We start from the raw sequence: 13542 nt of genomic DNA on the forward strand, positions 1-13542 counted from the left end.
GGCTGTCCTCTATGCCTGGAATGCTCTTTCTCCTCATCTAAGCCTCCTGGCTTCTTTCAAGTCCCAATTAAATTCCTATTTTCTACAGGAAGCTTTTTCCTCTTAATTCTAGTACCTTCTGGGGGGCAGAGCCAAGATGGCGCTGGGAAGCAAGGACTTGCCTAAAGCTCTCCCCCAGGACCCTCCACACACCTACGAAAGTGGCTCTGAACAAATTCTAGAACTGCAGAAACCACAAAATAACAGAGGGAAGCAGGGCTCCAGCCCAGGACAGCCTGGATGGTCGCTGGGTAAGGTCTATCACACCATGCTGGGAGCAGGGCAGAGCACAGCCCACCATGGGCCGTGCCTGGACCAACCAGACAGGGAGCCAGGCAGAACAGGCCGTAGCTCCCTAAATCAGTGAGCTGTGGCAGTTACCAGACTTCTCAACCCACAAACATCAAAGAGAACAGAGAACAGAGAAGGTTAGTGGGAAAAAACTATGGGGGCAGAGTGAAAGGAGTTAGCAGTTTGGCCACAGCCGGGGGGGGGGGGGGGGGGGGGGGGGGGGGGGGGGGGGGGGAGGTGGTGCAGCTCTGAGGCTGCTTACAGAGCTACAGCTGCAGTTGCTTCCTACCCCAGGCCCACCTGGTGGGAAGAATTAAGTGGCGGATCAGAGCAGGAGTGCAGAGCCTGCTTAAGATCTGAATCGAGGTCCGGGTGGTGGTTCTTGGGGGAAGAGGAGTGCTGCTGTGGCAGAGCTGGCTGTATAGAAATAGCTCTGAAAACAACAGAGCAGTCCCTCAAGCTTGGAACAAAGTGCTCTCTACTCTACAAGCAGTCATACATTGACAAAAAGCTCAAGGGTCAAGCAGTTGGCTGGTAACACGAACAGGCAGCAAAAACGCTCTCAGATTCTGACTCAGACTTTAGAATCTTTCTTTGTTGACAAAGAAGACCAAAACATACAGCCAGAAGAAGTCAACAACGTCAAAGAGCCTACATTAAAAGCCTCCAAGAAAAACATGAACTGGTCTCAGGCCATAGAAGAGCTCAAAAAGGATTTGGGAAAAGCAAGTTAGAGAAGTAGAAGAAAAATTGGGAAGAGAAATGAGAGTGATGCAAGAAAACCATGAAAAACAAGTCAATGACTTGCTAAAGGAGACCCAAAAAAAATACGGAAAAAAATACTGAAGAAAACAAAACCTTGAAAAATAGATTAACTCAAATGGCAAAAGAGCTTCAAAAAGCCAGTGAGGAGAAGAATGCCTTGAAAGGTAGAATTGGCCAAATGGAAAAGGAGGTCCAAAAGACCACTGAAGAAAATACTATCTTTAAGGTAGTAATTAGATTGGAGCAAGTGGAAGGTAGTGACTTTATGAGAAATCAAGATATTATAAAATAGAACCAAAGGAATGAAAAAGTGGAAGGCAATGTGAAATATCTCATTGGAAAAACCACTGACCTGGAAAATAGATCCAGGAGAGATAATTTTAAAATCATTGGACTACCTGAAAGCCATGATCAAAAAAAGCGCCTCAATATCATCTTTCAAGACATAATCAAGGAGAACTGCCCTGATATTCTAGAGCCAGAGTGTAAAACAGAAATTGGAAGAATCCATCAATCGCCTCCTGAAAAAGATCCCAAAAAGAAAACTCCTAGGAATATTGTTGCCAAATTCCAGAGCTCCCAGATCAAGGAGAAAATACTGCAAGCAGCCAGAAAGAAACAATTTGAGTATTGTGGAAACCCAATCAGAATAACACAAGATCTAGCAGCTTCTACATTAAGGGATCGAAAGGCTTGCAATGCGATATTCCGGAGGTCAATAGAACTAGGATTAAAACCAAGAATCACCTACCCAGGAAAACTAAGTATCATGCTCCAAGGCAAAATATGATTTTGAATAAAATAGAGGACTTTCAAGCTTTCTCAGTGAAAAGACTAGAGCTGAATAGAAAATCTGACTTTCAAACACAAGAATCAAGAGAAGCATGAAAAGGTAAACAAGAAAGAGAAATCACAAGGGACTTACTAAAGTTGAACTGTTTTGTTTACATTCCTACATGGAAAGATGATGTATATGATTCATGAGACCTCAGTATTAGGGTAGCTGAAGGGTATATACATATATACATGTGTGTGTGTATATATATATATGTATATATATATATATATATATACACACACATATGTGTGTGTGTGTGTGTGTGTGTGTGTGTGTGTGTGTGATGCCATCTTGGAGTGGGTGGGAGGGTAGAAATGGGGAGAAAATTTGTAATTCAAACTCTTGTGAAAAATCAATGCTGAAAACTAAATATATTAAATAAATTAAATAAATAAATAAAAAGAAATAATGAGCAGAATGCTCTCAGGAAAATCTTTAAAGACTTACAGGAGCAGATTCAAAGTAAAATGCACTGTATACAAAATGGCAGCAATATTGTGAGATGATCAGTTGTGAATGACTTAGCTATTCTGTGCCATACAAGGATCTAAGACAAGTCTGAAAGACTTATAAAAAATGCTATCTATCCCCAAAAAAAGTACTGATGGTGTCTGAATACCAATTGAAATATACTTTTTTTACTTAAAAAAAAAAAAGAATTGTTTTTTTCATGTATCCTCCAAAGGCAGTAAGAAACATTATTTTGTGGAACATTTGGTCATCTCTTTTCTCAGTGCCCAAGATAATTATTTGCAAGAAAGACAACTGTTTGAAGACAAATGAAGTTTAAGTGCCAAAACTGGTTGCAGAGGATGAGGAAGAAGAGAGATCCTATGAAGAACCTGATCAGTTCCCCAAAAGATATATGGTCAAAGAATAGGAACAGGAAGTTTCCAATAGAAGAAATGCAGGCTATCATTAACTATATGAAAAACTGCTCCAAATCATTAATAAAACGGGGGAGTCAAACACCTCTGAGATTTTTATCTTATATTTATCAGATTGGCAAAGATGACAAAATGGGGAAAAAGACAATTGTTGCAGGGGCTGAGGAAGGACAGACACTAAGACACCAACTGTTGAGCTGTGAAGGGGGCCAACCACACTGGAAAGCAATTTGGAACTATAGCTTAAAAATCAATAAGCTGTGCACAGCCTTTGACACAGTGATACTACCCTAGGCATATGTCCCAAAGATGGACAGGAAGGAAATAAGCATTTATTGAGCGCCTATTAAGTGCCAGGCACTGTGCTAAGCACTTCACAGATAGTTCATTTGATCCTCAAACCCTGGGAGATGGGTGCTATTATTATCCCCATTTTGCAGATGAGGAAACTGAGGCAGACAAGGGTTAAGCGACTTGTCCTGGGCCACACAGCTGCTCTCAATTAGGGGGTTAGAGGGATGGAAGAGGGAAAAAAGGAGACTTTTCCTAAGTATATATATATACACATATATATATATATATATATAAAATATAATAATATTATGATCCCAGATGTGCTTTTTTCACAACATGGAAAAGAACTGCAGAAAACAGAACAGGTGGACTAAACCAAGTATCAAGAAAGTAAGAAGGTCTGGATTAGAACCAACACGATTTTGAGGTCATTGAGGGTAGATATGACAAAGGCATGGAAAAAATCTCAGAACTTGTTGGCAAAAAAGGCAGCCAAAATATTAATAAGTCTTGATTGTATGTCTACTTTCTAAACTACACAAAGGAGTTATGATAACAATCTACACACAGATCGAGGTCATCCATGACAAAGATATCAAAAGTGAGCAGGTAGGCTTTCACAAGTCATATTTCACAGCAAACATTTTTACAGTCTCACAACTCAATCAGGTGAGCAGGTAGGCTTTCACAAGTCATATTTCACAGCAAACATTTTTACAGTCTCACAACTCAATCAACCAAAATATTTATGAAGTACCTACTATGTGTCAGGGACTAATGCTGGCTAGGGCCTTGGGATACAAAGACAAAAATCAAAGAGCCCCCGCCCTCCAGAGCTTCCATCTTATCAGCAGCTTGGTGGCTCAGCGGAGAGAGTGCTGGACTTGGAGACAGAAAGACCCAAATTCGGGTCCTGCCTCAGACACTTACTAGCTGGGTGACCGGCCAAGACACTTCACCCCTCAGCCTGTTTCTCTATTTGTAAGATGGGGACAATAAAAGCATCTACTTCACAGGATATTGTGAGGATCAAATGAGAAAATGTATGTAAAATGCTCTGCACTGTAAAGTGCTAAACAAATTCTAGTTATTAGTATCCATAATGCAACAAACTATAGCTACAAGCATAAACAAGGTAACTGGGCAGCAGGGCAATAGTAACTACATGGGTCAGAAAAAGCCTCTCAAAGGACACATTTCAGCTGAGTCTTGAAGGAAACTAGACAGAGATGATGTGAAGAGGCAGAGATGAGCAAGAAGTGAATCTCAGGTTTGGGGGCAGCCCGTACCAAGGCAGAGAGATGGGTGATATGAGTACTTTGTGCAAGAAACACCAGGCCAGTCTGACTGGAACCAGGAATACAGTATAGACAAAGCTGGACAAACAAGCTGGGTCAGCTTATGAGGGGGTTGTACTAGTCAAAGGAGTTTGTATGATCCTAAAAGCAACATGGAGCCATTCCAGCTCCAGTAGGGGAGAAATACGATCAGACCTATACCTTAGGAAAATCACTTTAGCATCTGTGTGGAGGATGGACTGGAATGGGGAGACCTGACATCAGCCCAAACTATCAAACAAAAGAAAAAGAACTGGCCCACACAGACAATGAACCTGTAGCCTTGGCATCACCTGTACTAAGAACTAACCAACAACAGGCTAAATCTTCTCATGAATAATTTCAGAAATTTGTCTAAATTTTATTCCTGAGCTGGAATTTGATGATGCAAATCAAAAAGTCAAATGGCTTGACATCACTAGCACAGAGGGAAGCAAACTAGAAAATATTATCCGACTTTGACACAAAATAAGGGCGTGCCCACACCTCAAATACCATACAAAACCCTGGCACAGTGTGTCAAGAAACTGTGATTAACAAGAACTGTGGACAAACAAGCCCAACTAAAACTATCGAGGGAATAGAAGGGATTTCTGGTTTGCATAGGCTAAAATCAAGAACCTCTTCAGTTATTCATAGGATCTTAGAGATTTTCTAGTCCAACACCATATTTTACAGATGACACCAAAACACCGGAAAGGTGAAGGGCCTTAAACAATGTCAAGGTGAGGTAGTAGCAGGAGGAATCAGGAAAGGCCTCTTCCAATAGGTAACCCTTGAAATGAGCTCTTATAGGAGCTAGGGACTTTCCAGAGTCAGAGGAAAGCAATGAGAGTAAAAGAGATGTAGGGAACAAACAGCTTGTGCAAAGGGTGTGGAGGTGGGAGATGGGATGTTGTACACTGGAAACAACAAGGGGTCTGGTTTGGCTGGAACTAGAGTTAGTGCATAAGGAGTAACGAATAATCAACCTGGAAAGATAGTTTGAAGCTAAGTTGTGAAGGAATTGAAATGACAGCAGAGTTTGTTCCAGCACCTCTTCTTCCTGCCTTCAGTGGAAGGGACAGAATTTTACTGCTATAGAGAAAATATCAGGACATAAGGAAGTAACATGGGATTAGACAGTTTTAGATTCCAATTAGGTCTTTCATAAGAATAAATGATCAGTTAATAGCATGGTATGATCATGAGACATACCACACTAGGTCAGACCAATTTTCTATTCTGTGAACATTAGGAAACATTTTTGGGGAAAGCAAAGTAGTTGCCCTGAATTGACCTCAAAGTGTTAAATTTCCCTTAATCCATTATAGGTCTAACAGGGGAAACTATGCACAAAACGATGTACACACCAGATATGTACTAGGTAAATTGGTGATAATCACAGACGGAGGGCAGGTAGGTGGTGGAGGGGATAGAGTATGCTGGACTTGAGGAAGATGAGTTCAAAAACAACCTCAGACCCTGGGCAAGTCACTTAATTTGTGTTTGCCTCAGTTTCCTCAATTGTTAAAAACGGGTAATAACAGTACCTACTTCCCTGGGTTGTTGTGAGGATCAAATGAAATGTTTGTGAAGAGCTCTGCAAATCTCAAAGTGTCATATACACATGCTAACTATTACTGGTAGTATTAGAGGAGTTCAGGAAAACCTTTTCGTAGCGGGCTGGGGGTTTTAGCTGGGACTCAAAGGAAGCCAGGCAAGTCAGGAGTCAGTAAGTAAGTAAGTGAGAGGATTCCAGGCCTGGGGGCCCGCCGGTGCAAATGTCTGGAGTGGGGAGATAACTACAGTGTCTTGTGAAAGAGACAGGAAGGAGGCTAGGAAACAGAAGAAAAGATGTTTTGTCTGATCACAGATCTAGAGTTGGAAGAGACCTAGGCCGTCAAGTCCAAGCCTCTCCCCCACCTTACAGAGGCTCGGGGGTGAGGGTGGGGGGATCGGAGGACACAAGTTAGTGGGGAGCAAAGAGGGGCTCCGAGCCTGGCTTGAGGACTACGGCGCGGCCGACTCTCCCAACACGAGCCCCCTCCACCAAGTCACTTTCACCTCCGGACTCCAGACTCGGGGCATTTCCGCGGCTGGTTCCGCCCCCCCCACCCCTGGGGGGTCTCGGCCACCTCCCAGGTTGGTTCCCTTCCAGCCCCCAGGGACAAGCCACCCGCTGCAACCCCTTCGAGCCGGCGCCGCGGGACGCTGTGCTCCCCGGCTCCCGGCACGTAGTAGGTGCTTGGTAAGTTCTAGAGGACCGAGCCCCACCTGCCGGTTCTTCCGACGCCTCCACAAACCCCCACCCCGCGGGGATCTCAGCGCCCCTCCCCGGGTCAACAGCCGGCTAGAAACCACCGCAAACAGCGCCCGAGGCCCACCAGCGGGCCGCCCAGAGGGGAGTGGCTCCGCCTCCAGACCGCCCCTTTCCCGGTGGGCGGGGTTTGCGGCGGCGGCTGCGGCGGCAGCGCCCCCAGGCGGCGCGGCGGGGCAGGGGGCGGGTAAGCAGTCCCGGTCCCGGGCGAGGCCGGCAAAGACGGCAACGGCGACAGGCACGGAAACCTCCCTCGATCCCTCTCTCCCTCCCTGGCTCCGTCGCCCCCTCTTCCTCTCTCACGGACGGAGGAGAGGACGTCGCCGGCCCCCTCCTGCTCCCTCACTCACCCGTCCTCGCGTCTCGCCCGCTCCCCGGCGGGGGACTCCTCAGGAGACCATAGAGCTGCGGCCGCCGCTGCTCCGGGACAGAGGAGCCCGGCCCGCGGCGGCTCGCGCTCACGTGACTCTGCGGCCGCGGGGGCCGTCGGGACGGGGGCGGGGCCCGCCGCATGGCGGGAAAGCCGGGGCCTCCTGACAGCGGAGCCCGGGAGCGTGCTTGGGTACCCAGCGGAGCCGAGGCTCCGGGGCGGAAGAAGGCATCCCGCCCTCCCCTCCCGCCCGTACTCCCCAGAAGCCCAGAGCCACACGGGTAATACCCGTCAGAGAAGCAACTCTCCCCACCACCCTCCGACGTTATCACCTCTTTATTGATAGTCAGTAAACACTGATTACACACCTACTGTGTGCCAGGCACTGTTCTAAGCCCTGGAGATACAGACGGAGGCCAAAGACAGGGCCTGCCCTCGAGGAGCTTACAGTCTAACCGGAAGACACCGGCAAACAACTACGTGCAAACCATCTCCAGACCGGAGCAATAGCAAATACTTAGGCGGGAAGGGCTTGCGGAAGGCTTCCTCTAGTAGATGGAATTTTGAGTGGAGCTTAAAGGAATCCAGGAGGCAGCACCCCAGGCATGGGGACCAGCAGAGAAAAGGCCCAACCGCAGGTAGAAACCTGCTCCCCAGATACTAGGAATCAGGGTCCATTAAGGCACACAATTAAATGCCAGCTGTGTGCCACGTGACTGAGGTGATGCCAGCTTAGTCCAAGTACTTACCTCCAAGAAGGAAGGAAGACTATGCGGAGAAGGGAGGTGTATGTGTGAAGGGCAAAATGGCGCCAGGAGTTTGAGGAATGAGATATTGACTTGGAAGGGGAGGGAAGACATAACACTTGATTGAACCTGTAAGAAAAGGGGTAAGCTCAACAAACCAAAAGTGAATGAGTAGGTATTTTGTTGGGTTTGTTGAGTCCTTTCCAGGCATAGGAGATGGCGTAAGCAAAGGAATGGAGAAGGGCGAGGGCACAAGGGAACAGGAGCCCATGGAAACAGTCTACTATGGCTGGAATATAAAGGAAGTGAAGGGGGAGTATAAAAAAAGGCTGAAAAGGTATCTTGGAGCCAAACCTTCCCTTCCTTTCTGTGATTCTGCTCTATCATGGTTCTCTTCCTATAGGTCTGATCCTTCTCAGTCTGCTTTGAATGGTTATCATCAATGTCTCTGAGGTTGTACCCCCAGAGTATACTCCAGGTTTCCATTCTAGGCTTTCTTTTTCTCTACACCCTTGCTTTTTTTGGTGATCTCTTTAGCTCCCATAAATTCAGCCGTCATCTTTATATGCTGTTGTTCCATCATTTCCAGTCATATCCTACTCTTTATGACCCCTTTTGGGGTTTTCTTGGCAAAGATCCTGCAGTGGTTTGCCATTTTCTTCTCCAGTTCATTTTACAGATGAGGAAACTGAGGCAAACAGAGTTAAATGACTCAGCCAGGGTCACACAGATACTTAGTGTCTTAGGCTGGATTTGAACTCAAATTTTCCTGACTTCAGGCTTGATGCTCTATCGGCTGCCACCTAGCTCCCTCAATTTTCTTACGATTCCGAAATCTACACATCTACCCTTCCTCCAGACCTCCAGTTCTGCATCTCTAGCTGCCTGCTAGACCTCTCTGCCTGGATGTCCCATAGGCTTCTCAAACTCACCACATACAAAATAGAACTTGTTACCTTTCCTTCTAAACGTACTCTAACTTCTCTATTTCTTTTGAAGTCATCATTCTTCTCATTCACAGCCACAACTCTTCACCTTCATCCCCATATTCATCAGTCGCCAAGTCTCTTCATTATCTCTTTCATTTGTCCCTTTCTCTACTCATGACATAATCACTTGCGTATCGACTGTAACTGCTTCTTGCCTGGACTTTTACAATAGCCCTTTAATTGATTTCCCAACATTCTCTCTCCCCTTTCCAATCCATCCTCTAAACAGCTACCAAATTGATTCTCCTAAAATGAAGGTCTGACCATGTCACTCCTCTGCTCAAGAATGAGTGAATAAATAAATAAATGTAAAAAAGCATCTATTAGAGCTTACTTTATACAAAGACTGCTAAGTCCTAGGGATACAAATATAAAAGAGTTCCAGCCTTTCAGGGAGCTCACATTTTGGTGGAGGAGACAACATATATGGCAGGTTTCAGTTGCAAGACAGATGGAAAGATTCCGTGGTCCTTACGTTCAGCAGCAAAGCAGATAGTAATTAATGCATCTTCTTTAGTGTCATTTCTATGGATAAATCCGTATCTATTTCTGGCTGAGCAATGTAACTGCCGAGGACTTTAGTGGGAAGAACTTTTTTTTCTGGGTCTTCATTAACTATGGCTGGGGAGAAGGCTAGAGCTACAGCACCCACAGAGCCAGTTGTCAGGGCATGTCTCCACAAGGGTTGCTGAAATGTAAACAGGGCACTGGTTTTAGGGGTACTCCTATTCCTGAGGCTTTTGGGTTTACCTATGCATCCTTGAGAGTTGGTCAGTGAATGGTGTTGAGGTTGGCTGACCTGCTTAGTGATGGTTTCAGGGTTCACACTGGAAGCACAGCCAATGGTCTGGGAGGTGCTACTATTTCCCAAGCCTCTCTGGTTCCCTATTGCCTTTAGGATACAATACAAACTCCCCTGTTTTATTTGAAAACCCTTGACCATCTGGCTTTATCCAATCTTTTCAGCCTGATTGCACATCACTTCCCAATCTTTGCAGCTTGATCACATCACTTCCTCTCATGCACCCTATCCTCCAGCCAAACTGGTCTACCTACTGTTCCCTATGCACTACATTCTGTCTTCCCACCTCTGTACCCATCCCTCTCATGCCCAACCTCCACCCCCGCTTTGCTTGGAATGCAATCTACTCACCACCGCCTTTTGGAAACTTCACTGTCTTCTAATCTCTGCTCAAATGCCACTTCCTTTGGGAGGCCTTTCCTGGTCCCCCAAATTGTTAGTGCTCCAGTAGAACACAAACTCCTTCAGAGGAGGCACTTGATCATACTTTTTTTTTAACATCTCTTGTGACCAGCATAGTGCTTGCCACTTAGTAGGTGCTTAATCAATGGGTTTTTTTTAATTGATTAGGAATTTATGATAAGCAATTGAGAGCTGCTAAAGGTTTTTAAGTGAAGAAGCTCAATAAAAGGATGTGCTAGGAATATTGCTTAGGTGGTAGAAGAAAAGAAGAATTAGAGAGGAGAAACTAAGTAGAAAGCTATTAAAAGTATAAAGGTCAGATAATGATGGCCTGAGTTAGGGTGTTTGGAGTGTAAGGAAGAAATGAAAGAGATAGTGCCACACTATGATAGGCAAAGCATAGCAATTGATTGGATGTTGGGGATAAAAGAAATGAAAAAAAAAGATTCCAGGGGTTTGATCTTGGTTAACTGGGAGAGTGCTGATGCCTATTTTTTTTTTAAATGCTAAGTGCAGGTTTTGGGGGGAGAAAAGGAATTCAGTTTTTCATCCTGGTAAGAGATATCCGGTAAGCAGTTGGAAATGATGGTTCTGGAGATCTGAGAAAAGATTAAAGCAGAAATATATATAGGGGAGTCATAGCATAGAGGTAGGAAATTGAAACCATGAGAGTGACTGAGTTTACTCAGAAATAAAACTTTGCGAGCGGAAGACAGAACCTTGGGAGTACCTACATTTAAGGATCAGGAAGATGATTAACCGGCAAAAGAGACTGAAGGCTTAGGTAGAAGGTGGACCATGAGAGTAGTGTCACAAGTGAAGAGAGGAGGAAGTTTGAAGAAAGAAAGAGGGAACCACGGGGTTCAATGCTACAGAGAGGTCACAGAAGAAAGAAGAGAAAAAAGACCACTGGATTTAACAATAGGAGGTCATTGGTGGCCTTGGAAAAACCGGTTTGAATAAAGTGGTGGTAATGGAACCTAAATTGCAAGGGGATGAGGAATAAATGGGTGATGAGGAAGTGAAGACATTTATTATCTGACAGGGTAAGTAGCTGACAGGGTATTTTCATGAAAGGACAGGGGCAGCCTGATCCTGTTTGTTTGCATGCCAAGGGAAGGTAACCATTGGAGATAATAAAGAGAATCAGGGTTGACTAATAGAAGAAGGTCAAAAAGCATTATAGAGGAGATAGGAGGGAGTAGAAAGAGGTAAAGGGCTTAGTCTTGGAAAGAAAGGGCAATTTCCTCTTAAAAGGAGATCTCCCGAGCAGCTCAATGCATCCTACTAGCAATAAAGGGCACTCTTCACCCATGGTTTTCACAAATTTCATTTCAGTAAGCATTTATTTAATATGTGTGTACTCTGCACTCGGGATACAAAGACAAACATGAAACTGTCCCTGAGAGATTCAAATTTTAAGTAGGTATTGTTTTCTTAATTTTAAAAAATATATTATTCAAAACTTAGAATCAAAAAGCATATTCAGCAAATACTTTGAAGAAATGTTGAGGGAATACTATCAGTAGAGATAAAGGTAGATTGGACTAACTTTAGGTAAAAATATGAACTAGATGCTTCTATCCACTCTATGACCTTGAAATTGGCTACCACCTTTTTTGATAACTTCCCTCCTCTTTAAACCCCTTTCACCCTTATGTTGCCCTGATCCTGAATTATGGTGCCCACCCTATGCCTGCCTCCTTAACTTCCTATTAGTACTCCATTCTCCAGGTCAGTGGTGCCCAACCTGTGCATAAAAGATAAAGTGAGCCTTGAAGTATTTCAGTGTTATTTCCAAGGTATCCATCTCGTCAAATGACTCATTAAAATAAAGCAAAAATAACTTCTATAGACCAGATAGCCAATATATTTTACATGTATGTATATTATTTTTTCAAATGCATGTAGATGTTATAATGAATAAAATACAAATTCATCTAAAAGTGTTACTAAGCAGCTTTTTGTCCAGTATTTTTTCAATCAACAGTACAACTATCAATATGTGGGGGGGGCATCAAATTTTTTTATATTAGAAAGTGGTATTAATACTTGAAAAGCTTGGAAACCATGGCTCTGAGGTCTTATTTCTTTCTCTTTAGGGCTATATGATAGGGAAAAGTCATTCATCTGGGGTGTACTAATGCTTTATCTACCTTTCTAAATTATATATATATATATATATATATATATATATATATATTTTAGAGAGAATTTATGGAGTCAATACCTTAACCCAAATGGTAGGTATTAATGCAATTTAAAACCAGTAGGGGACATTTTCATTTATTATTATATATTCCTCTAGAATCATGCTGTGGAGGAGGCAGCTTCGCATAAACCAGACTGATTGAATTGAGCTTTAAGAAAAAAACTACCTTAATTCAAACTATGGTAGATTAATTTGATGTGAAACAAATAACTGATTTGACTGAAAACTTCACTTTTCATAAAATTTCTTGACATCTTGTGGACAGATTCCGTAGGATCTTAGATCAAGAGCTAGATGAGATCTTGAAGGCCATGTAGTTCAGTGGTGTCAAACAGATGGAAATGGGGGCCACTAAACTGTACATAAAGCTAACTGCAGGCCACATATTGACAGTTTTAAAATGTAATATTATCTGTGTTTTATTTTATTCTCGTTTATTTTATTAGATATTTCCCAGTTACATTTTAATCAGGTTCTGCTCCACTTAGAAGGGTTGTGGGCCATGTGAGGCCTGAGTGTTTGGTCCTTTTCTTTCTTTTTTTTTTTACAACCAATCAATGAACGTTTATTAACCTCCTATGTGCCAGGCACTATGCTAAGCACTGGGAGATACAAAAGGAGGCAAAAGACAGTCCTGCCCTCAAGGAGTTTACAGTCTAATGGGGGAGACAACATGAAAACAAGTATATACAAAGCAAACTAGATACAGGATAAATAGGAATTAATTTTAAGAGAGATATCACTGGAATTAAGAGGAGTAAGGGAAGTTTTCCTGTAGAAGTGTAGGATTTTAGTTGGTGACTTAAAGAAAGCCAAGGAGGTCAGCAGTTGGAGCTGAGGAAGGAGAGCATTCCAGGAATGGAAGACAGAGAGAGAAAATTCCTGGAGCCAAGACATGGAATGTCTTATTGGTAGAACAGCCAGGACAGTGTCACTGGACCTAAGAGGACCAGTGGCTTTACAGTTTGGCTTTACAAGCCAAACAGAGCATTTTATATTTGCACCTGTAGGCAACAGGAAGTCCCTCAAGTTTATTGAGCAGGGGGTGGGGTGGCATAATCAGACCTGCATTTTAGGAAAATCATTTTAGTGGCTGAATGGAAAATGGATTGGAGTGGGGAGAGACTTGAGACAGGCAGAGCCACCAGCAGGCTATTGCAGTAATCAAGATGTGAGGTAATGAGGGCCTGTACCAAGATGGTAGCAGAATCAGAGAAGAGAAGGGAGTGTATTGAGGGGATGTTGCATAGGTGAAATCCATAGACCTTGGC

At 43.7% G+C, this 13542-nt stretch overlaps 1 protein-coding gene across 2 annotated transcripts in view; it reads right to left on the bottom strand.

Moving 5' to 3' along the window:
- MICU1 (mitochondrial calcium uptake 1) overlaps positions 1-7220 on the bottom strand; it is a 271707-nt gene extending 264487 nt beyond the window's left edge. The window contains exon 1 of one of the 2 annotated variants that reach the window (XM_036734251.1): positions 7101-7220. The gene's annotated coding sequence lies outside the window, so the exon portion shown is untranslated. The remainder of the gene's footprint in view (positions 1-7100) is intronic. The other variant, XM_036734250.1, reaches the window with a different exon arrangement.
- Between the last annotated feature and the right edge of the window lie 6322 nt (positions 7221-13542).

This window comes from Trichosurus vulpecula, chromosome 8 (genome assembly GCF_011100635.1).
Source record: "Trichosurus vulpecula isolate mTriVul1 chromosome 8, mTriVul1.pri, whole genome shotgun sequence".
Lineage (NCBI taxonomy): Eukaryota > Metazoa > Chordata > Mammalia > Diprotodontia > Phalangeridae > Trichosurus > Trichosurus vulpecula.